The sequence below is a fragment of the Bos indicus genome, chromosome 21 (genome assembly GCF_029378745.1).
Source record: "Bos indicus isolate NIAB-ARS_2022 breed Sahiwal x Tharparkar chromosome 21, NIAB-ARS_B.indTharparkar_mat_pri_1.0, whole genome shotgun sequence".
NCBI classification, from domain to species: domain Eukaryota; kingdom Metazoa; phylum Chordata; class Mammalia; order Artiodactyla; family Bovidae; genus Bos; species Bos indicus.
In genome coordinates this window covers 66,170,097-66,178,467 of record NC_091780.1, presented here as the reverse complement: position 1 = coordinate 66,178,467, position 8,371 = coordinate 66,170,097, and the positions used below count along the sequence as shown (strand labels likewise).

General features: G+C 55.2%; 1 long non-coding RNA gene across 1 annotated transcript; it reads right to left on the bottom strand.

Annotated features, from left to right (window-relative positions):
- Nucleotides 1-218: 218 nt before the first annotated feature.
- Nucleotides 219-3,888, bottom strand: LOC109575330 (uncharacterized). Its single transcript, XR_002183209.2, has 3 exons — nt 3,679-3,888; nt 578-696; nt 219-400 (listed from the first exon to the last, which is right to left on the bottom strand). It is a non-coding gene; the product is annotated as an uncharacterized lncRNA (long non-coding RNA).
- Nucleotides 3,889-8,371: the final 4,483 nt, after the last annotated feature.

Below are 8,371 nucleotides of genomic sequence, written 5' to 3'. Positions count from 1 at the left end.
ATGGACGTGACCTTCAGGAGGAGACGAGGAGCGGGGAGTGGAGGGTCTGCTCCTGGGGCTGGGGGGGCGGGTATGTGAGGCTTGGTGGGGGGCAGTGGTTGGGTCTGTTCATGCCTGACACAGGCAAGCGTTCACTCAAACCCTGCCTTACTTGAAGGATCCCATCAGCCTCAGGCAAACTACAAGTCAGTGTATACAAAAGTCATTCAATCCTTTCATTCATTCATTCAAGTGTATTATACAAAATACACGTAACACACGAAGCTTTCCAGGTTAGAGGAAATATGAATGAGGATAGGATCGGAACCATAAGGGGAAAAGTGGGACATAAACACGCAGGCCAGGAGGTCCAGCACAGAGGCTTTGACTGGAGTCGGCAATTTGGCTCCGAGGTTCCTGGCTGCCAGGGTGAAAAGGGAAATAGGATCAGTCCAGCAGCCTTCACTATCCCTTAGGATAAGCCTTCCCTCCGTTCTTCCCATCAAGTCACGTAAGGACTGGTGAGACCCCTGGGGAGGTGGACAAGACTGGTCCCATCGGTCTGGAGGCGACCATCCAGAGCAGGGCCTCTGCCTACCTGTGTCAGGAAAAGCCTCCATCAAAGATGGCATCATTCAGTGCCCTGTAAGGCATGCAGATTCTTTCCAGCCTTGGCTCTGAAAGACACTTCTCCCATGTGGCTCCATCTAGGTGGCCCTAAAATGAGACACTGATACTGTCCCCAAGAGCCTCTGGACAACAAAGGTCACAACAAGTCTCATGAGAACTGCTCCTGGTAAGTGAGGGTGAAAGCAGAGGGCGCAATTCCAAACCACGGAGCCTGCAGGGCCACAGCCTGCCTGAGGCAGAGCGTGGCAGGGTGCTGCGCCACCATTGAGCACCTTATGTGTGCAGGCCCTAGGGACGGGGTACGGCCGCCGCCCAGTTCCATGGGCTCCAGCAGTCCACTTTACAGATGAGACCCCCGAAGGTGTTGGTGGATTGCAGCCGTAAGTGGCAGGACATTCAGGACTCTGCCAGCCTCCCCCGTACTACAAGCCCTGTGGCTCTTCCCTCCAGCACCCCCCTAGACTTAGTGGTGACCCTGGGGTGCATGGCTTGGGCTCTTTGACCTGCTGAAGACGGGGGCGAGGAGGTTCTTGCCACTCCTGGTTGCAGGTAGGAGTCTCCGTGGCTTCAAGGGGAGGGGAGGTGGCTTTGACCCAGCAGCCCCGTACTGGGGCAGAGTATGTCACCTTTAGGGGGTGGGGGTCCTGGGGGTGGGTGTGGGGGTAACAGAGCTCCACTGGTGAAGTCAGCCTCCAAAACGAGGGGCAAATGTGAAAAATTGCACCGAAGAGCGCTGGGGACCCCAGGGGCGTGCTAGATGGAGCAAGACGGTCCCCAGGGGCAGGGGGACACTCTTATTCATGCCCTCCGGGTCGGGGCTGGGGAGGGGCCGTGGATTGCTCTGGGGATGAGAAGAGCTTGCTGTGCCAGCAAGTAAGGGGGAAAGAAGGTTCTGGATGGAGCTGGAAAAGATACTGTGCACAGAGGTGGGAGGGTGTTGCTGAGGGGCTGTGGCAGAACGAGGGTTGGGGGCACAAAGGAAGCTGCTGGGAAGGCAGGCGGGGGCCCTGTGGGCCTGGCTGAAGGGCCTTTAGGGTCCAGTCCTTGAACCCGGGGGCACATGCATGTATTCTTGGAGGCCTGTGAGTCCCCAAGGTAGACACTCAGTCCTGACATGTAATCAGCAGCAGCTGAGTCACCGAAGCACTTGGAACCAGGCGGCTGATTTTATTTACCGGAAGTTCTCTGTGGATTTTTCCTTTAGCAAGAGAGAAAGATTAGAACAAAAAACCAAAAAAAAAAAAAAAAAAACAAAGTGAAAGAAATTTCCTGGGCTCTGCAAGGAGCAAGGGAGGCTCTGGAAAGGGGGTCCTGAGTGGCTGGGACAATGGGTGGGTGGGCTGGACCCTGGGACTCCATGGGGAGGCGAGGTTGTCAGGGGAAGGGGCAGTACCGGACACATAGAAGATGCAGAGTCATGATGCTGGGGCCCCTCCTCTGCACCAGGGGTGTCTAGATCATCCTTCAAGGCCAGCCCAAGTATGTTCTCCTCCAGGAAGCCCTCTAGGACTACTCGCAGAGTTCTCTTGGGGCCCATGTGATGTCCTGCCCTCTAAATTGAGAGGCTGAAGCCTGGCCCCACTGCCCCACACTGGCAAGCAGGAGGCACTCGAGAAGCAAGCGTGCCAACTGCCAGGCCGGACCTGACAGGAGGAACACCCACTCGGCATCTGAGAAGCCAGGGGTTGGTCTTGAAGTGAGGTGGGGACAGGCAAGAGGTGGCAGGCAGCACCACACACAGGGACACTGGCCCGTGCCCCCCAGGCTGCTGGATGGGCCCCAGAGGGAGCGAAGGGGCCTCCCTGGCTGCTGCCCCTGATTCACACTCCCGGTCCTTGGAAGGCCCGTTGTAGGAACCAGGACTCTGAGGGCACAGCCTGGACCCAGGTCAGGCTGCAGACACTGAGATGCTGGTTCCTGGAAAGCAGGGCCCACAGCCCACAGGGGGCCTCGTGGGGATGGCTCACCCATCACCATCCTGGCATGGTGCCAGGAGCCTGCAGCCAGGGAGGAGTCTGGGGTCCTGGCTGGGACACAGCTAGCTGGTCCGCAGGGGTCTGGGGGGCCCAGTCGGGGAGCACTGTGATCAGTGGGACCACCGAGAACTGGCCAGCCTTCCTGAGTGCCTCCTTGGTGGCAGGACCAGGGCTAGCGGGGAGGAGGCTAGGGTCCCGAGATGGTCTCGGCGATTCCAGGCTGTACCAAGGAAGTCCCTCTGCCCAGTTCCAGGCCCCTCACCTCTGGCTGGAGCCTTCCCTGAACGAAGGCCAGGGGACCCCCAGCAGGGGGACTGGAGGAGAGCTCGGCAGGGGTGCAGGGGTGAGAGGATGGGCTGGTGTTCTCAGGACAGGACCCGAGGGAGGCCCCGGTTTGGAGCCCACATCTCCCTTTGACCCCAGTGTCCAGGTGGGATGAGGAGCGGGCCGGGGGCGGCAGGACGCAGGGCGGACAGTCTTGGCCACCTTCCTGGAGCCGGGTTTTTACCCCACCGGCAGCTGGACGGTGCCAGCAAGGAGGCCCTGTCCGGATTTGCCCTTCTGTGTTCCTTTCTCCCAGCACCGGGCCCCTGTTGGGTCTGCTCTAATTGGTTTGTGTCTGGCTGTAGCAGAGAACAAATTGATTCCCCTCCAGCTGTTTCTGTAGCGTCTGTCCTCGCACACCCCCGGGCCACCTGCTGTGCCCAGCACAGCTTCTCCTCTGCTGCACGAACCCTGGGCACGGGGTCTGGGGATGTGGGGAGGCAGCTGGTCCAGTCTCCCTGCCCTAGCCCGAGGTCCCAGAGCTGGGACACGGACGCACACACTCACAGGCATCCACACAGGCATACACGTACACACACGCCCATGTCCGTGTGCACAGCACGCACACTCACGCACCCCTCTGCCTGACCCCCTGGAGGCAGCAGCTGCAGGTAAGAAACCTCAGCCTGGTGAAGCGGGGGGGCCTTCATCCCTCAGGTGCTCTTCGTGCAGCTGTCAAAGCAAACTTTCTAACTGAAAACCTCAAGGTTTAAATTTTTCCATTGACTCCTTTGTCTTCATGATAAAAACCCAAGCTCTCGTCTCTCACCTTACAGCGCTTTGAGGTCAGAGCTTCCACCATGCCTGAGTCTTTACACATTTGCCACACGTGCGCGTTCCAGGTGGCCCCTGGGCCTTGGCACGTGCTGTGTCGTCAGCCAAGGGTGCCTGCACGTGCCTCCGCCGCCCTGCGTCCTCCACCTCCTGATGGTACATCCGTGTGCCTCTGGACTCACCTCTCTGACTCAGCTCCTCTAGGGAGGGACTTCGCCCTCGGGTCACTCACTGCCCCCTCTCACCCCCGGTCACGTTCAGCCCCCGTGCTTGTCACTGGTTGTGACACCAGCTCACTCTGAGTGGACTCGTCCCCAGGCCTGGTCTGACGTCTCCTCTCTCCAGGCACGTGTACTGCACGGCTCAGTAACCACCACCTGCCTGCATCACCAGCCGCAGAGCCGCAGCTAGAAGAAGGGCTCAGTATTTCACGGTCATGAGTGAAGGGTGGATGGATGGGTGAGTAACCGGGAAAGAGCCAGGGCCCAGGTGTCTGGGACTCAGCACTAGATCACATGCACAGAAGCAGCAGTCCAGCCACCAAGAATGTAAAAGGGATCCCAGGGGCTCCCCTGCCGGTCCAGTGGTTAAGAATGTGCCTTGTGCAGGGGGTGTGGGTTCGATTCCCGGTCAGGGAACAAAGACCCCACAGGCTTTGGAGCAACTAAACCCACATGCCACAAGTACTGAAACCTACACGGCACAACGAGAGAGCTCGAATGCCACGTGGAAAGATTCCACGTTACACAACAGAGACCCCACGGCCGCAGCCAAGACCCGATGCAGTGAAATAGATAAATAAAAGTTTAAAAATACGTAAAAATACATTTTAAAAGTTAAACTAGAATTCTAAAAAGAAATTTAAAAAATGAAAACAAAAGGGATCCCAGTCTTGGCTGGCATCTTTGGAAACCAGGTATGAACCATCCCCTCTCCCCTCTCCAGCTCCTTCGCTCTCTGGAGGCTCTGCCGTCTTTCCCTTGCAACACCCGTTGCTTGCCTCCTCTCGTTGGCTTTCTCTCTCTCTCTCTTTCTCTCTTAGCCCCCCTCTCCCGGCTTTTTACGATGGGCTAGATTCAGCCTGGCTGCTTCTTTCTTTGTCTCCTTTTCTGCATTGCCCATTCTCCATATTTCTCCGCAACAAAGGGGCGCCTGGAACTCGCCCAGACAGTAAGAACCGCCCCCCTCTCTCTCCCTCTTGAGACCTCGCTCTTTTGTGCTCTCTCTCCCAAATCTGCATCATAGAAAAGCCTGAAACCCAGCTGGCAAACACAGAGCTCTCCCTGGGGGGCTAGAGTGAGGGGACGCAGAGCCAGCGAGGCCAAAATGCCCTTTATTCCGCGGGACGCTGGGGATATTCACATGTTAATAAATCATATTCCCATCACGAATCCATGAAACCTTTTTACAAACTGCATTTTAACCTTACACAATCGCCCCACGGACAGATCCATGAATAAGGGAACTGAGGGGAGTATGTGTGGAGGGGCTCACAGAAGCCCAGAGAGGGTTGTAAGGGATTTGTCCACACAAACTACTGTTTCTTCAGCCCCACACTCTTCCCTGCCCCAGGCTCCAGCCAAACCCCAACCCCCCCGAATCTTACAGAACCACATTTACCACCAAGAAGGGCTGATTGAGAAATATAAGGGGGAATTTCTAAGACGTCTTGACTTGGTTCCCTTAAGCAGATTATATCTTTGTCCTACACACATCGAATCTACCATTTGTGCCTGATATTGATTAGCGGCGGAACTGTTCAGAAAAGTTAAGCCTAAGTTCATTGAGGAGAATTGACTTGAGAGGCGATTTGGTTTCAGCATATTCCAGAGCTTCCAGGATGCTCAGCCAGGGATGGGAAACAGAGGGCAAGGGCAGCTCTTTGCACGGGGTTGGGGGGGATCAGGGTGTCCCAGGGACCCTGAATCAGAACACGGGTCTAAGGTCTGGGTAAGCTGGGCCCAGCAGGCAGTGGGCTCTCCTCGGAGCTGGACCCGCTCTTTAAGTTACTGCCTGAGTTTGAAAGAAGTTCTGTTGCTCTGTCTCCTGTGCCTCCTTCAGGGTTTGTGGGTTGGGGGAAAGGGAGGGATTTTTTTTTTTTTTTAATATTAAGGAAGTGTTATAAAAGCTTCAGAAGGTTGTTCTGCAACAACTGATGTGTGAGAAGTCCACAGGCTGGGGGTCAGAACACCCAAATAAAGAGCAGTCAGTCCCCTCGCTCCCTTCCAAACACCCGCCCGGGCCGAGGCCCCTGCCTCATGGTGTCCCAGGGTGCAGCCCTGAGCCCTTAGGTTCTACCAACCTCTGTGGATGTTTTCAAGGTGGTGGGAGGGGGACTGAAAAATATTGCAGGCCACATCAGTAAACAAAGGGTGTAGTAGCCACCAAGCCACTGCAGCCGCCTCTGGCGGTGAGCCCTGAGGGGACTCGGGTGGATACAAACGGGCTTGCCCACTGCCATGCCCCTGGCCGCTGCAGCGCCACCCAGCTGTGCCCTCCGAGGGGACTCGGGGAGAGAAAGCACAGCACCCTGACCCTAGACAGCTAAGGCGCCTGTCGCAGGAATGGTTTCAACAAGCCCAGATTTTTGTGTCTTCCCACACCTCTTCCCCTGCGCTGCATCCTCAATGACGGTAGGATGGAGCAGAGGGATATTCCACTTGGAACAGAAGCAAGAACCTCAATTCCTGGAGCAGGAAGTGTGAAGTCCTGGCCTTTGCGGGGCTGCTGCTGTGACCACACTCACATCCCTGGGGCCTGGCCTCAGCTGACGGGTGTCTGGGATGTTTACAATTCGGGCAATTATGAATAATGCTGCTAGGAACACTGAGAACAAGTGTCTGCGTGAATATACGTTTCCAGTTTTCTTGTGCATATACCTCCGAGTGAAATTGCTGAGTCATATGGCAACTCTGGGCTCCCCTGGTGGCTCAGATGGTAAAGAATCTGCCTGCAATGTGGATGACCCAGGGCTGGGTCAGGAAGAAACCTGGGAGGAGGCATGGCAATCCACTCCAGTGTTCTTGCCTGGAGAACTCCATGGACAGGGGAGCCTGGTGAGCTACAGTCCACGGGGTCGGAAAGAGTCAGCTATGACTGAAGCGACTTAGCACATACATAGAAAAGCACTAAAGCCCTTAACCTGAGACATCTGGCTTTCTTTATGTAACAGTCACCTTTTGATGTTCTGGTTACCTGGTCTTTGTTTCCAAACCCCCTATGGGTCTTGGCTCCTCCTTTACTTCTCTGGCTCAGCCCCCCAGTGCCACCTGAGAGGCTGCCTCCAGGGCTTCAGGCCTCAGTTTTGTCAGCAAAATCAAATGCGATCCTCAACTTTTAGGCTGTGCTTTTTCAATCAACAGCAGGATACATGGAGGCGACTGACACCGCGACATCCGGGCTTTGGCATATCTTTGAGCAGTGCCCTTGGCTGTTTCTGTGATGGGATGGGGGGGCCTCACCCATCCTAAGAGCCGACCCCTCCTACGGCCTCTCCCCCGTCGAGCCCAGACTGCAGGCTGCAGCCTGGGACAGTTCCCGGAGGCCAAGAGCTGCTGCGGTGGGGGTGCTGGGTGCTCGGGGGGGCTCTGCCCGTTTGGAGCACAGACGATGGCCTTCCAGATGCTCTCTTCAGCTCAGCTGAACCTCCGTCACAGGAGGCCTGATCAGACCCAGACTCTCACCAGGAAAAATGCCTTTTCTCATTGGATCCGAGTCCTAGATTTGAAGAATAAACATTTGTAAACTCTGGGAGCATGTATACCAATTAATTGTGACTTGGACAGGGCTTGGGGGCCCACGTGCTATCTGAGAAGCCCCGTCCATGCTCAGTTTTTTCTTTCCCTGCTCCTCTGGGCCTGGGGGGGCTCCGCAGGCCCTTCTGGTGGTGAGGGGCAGCCTTTAGGCGTCCAGGACTTGGAATGAGGCCTCTCTGAGGAAGCTGTTCTCATTTCGCAGTGGCTCTAAATCCTTCTGAATTCATTAGGGTTTGCATTGGAGCAGAAATATCACCTTCTCAGTCAGCCCTACCCAAATGCTCTATTAAAAAATGCACCACTTCTGCACCCGGATTCCCTGCAGCATTTACTCAATTCCCACAGACTGATGGCTGCATCCACCATCCGCCTCCACCAACACCCCATCCTTATACTGAAGTCCTAAACTCCAATAACCTTAAAATGTGGCTGTCTTTGAAAATAGAGCTTGAAAGAGGTGACTTAGGTTAAATGAGGTCCTAGGGATGGGCCCTAGTCTTTATGATTGATAAGAAGAGATCAGGACACACACACAAGAAGAAAGGCCACTCGAGGACACAGGGAGCAGACAGCCTCCTAGGGGCCAAAGAGAGGGGCCTCTGGAGAAACCTTGACTTCCGACTTGTAGCCTCCAGAATTATGAGAAAATAAATTTCTGTTGTTCAAGCTCCACTCTGGGGTATTCGTTAGGGCAGTCTGAGCAAACCAATGCCACAGTACGTATAATTTATTGATCTCTCACGTTTATTTTTTATTTTTTGACTACCACTGCTCTCCCCAAGGGTAGAGATGTTGGATCTTGTCGTCTGACATGTCCCTAAATTACAGAAGGCTGCCTGACATTCAATCATGTTTGGCACTTAGTAAATATTTGGCATTCAGCACATATTTGATGAAATTTTACCTCTGGCCAAGACAGAAAAACAGGAACTA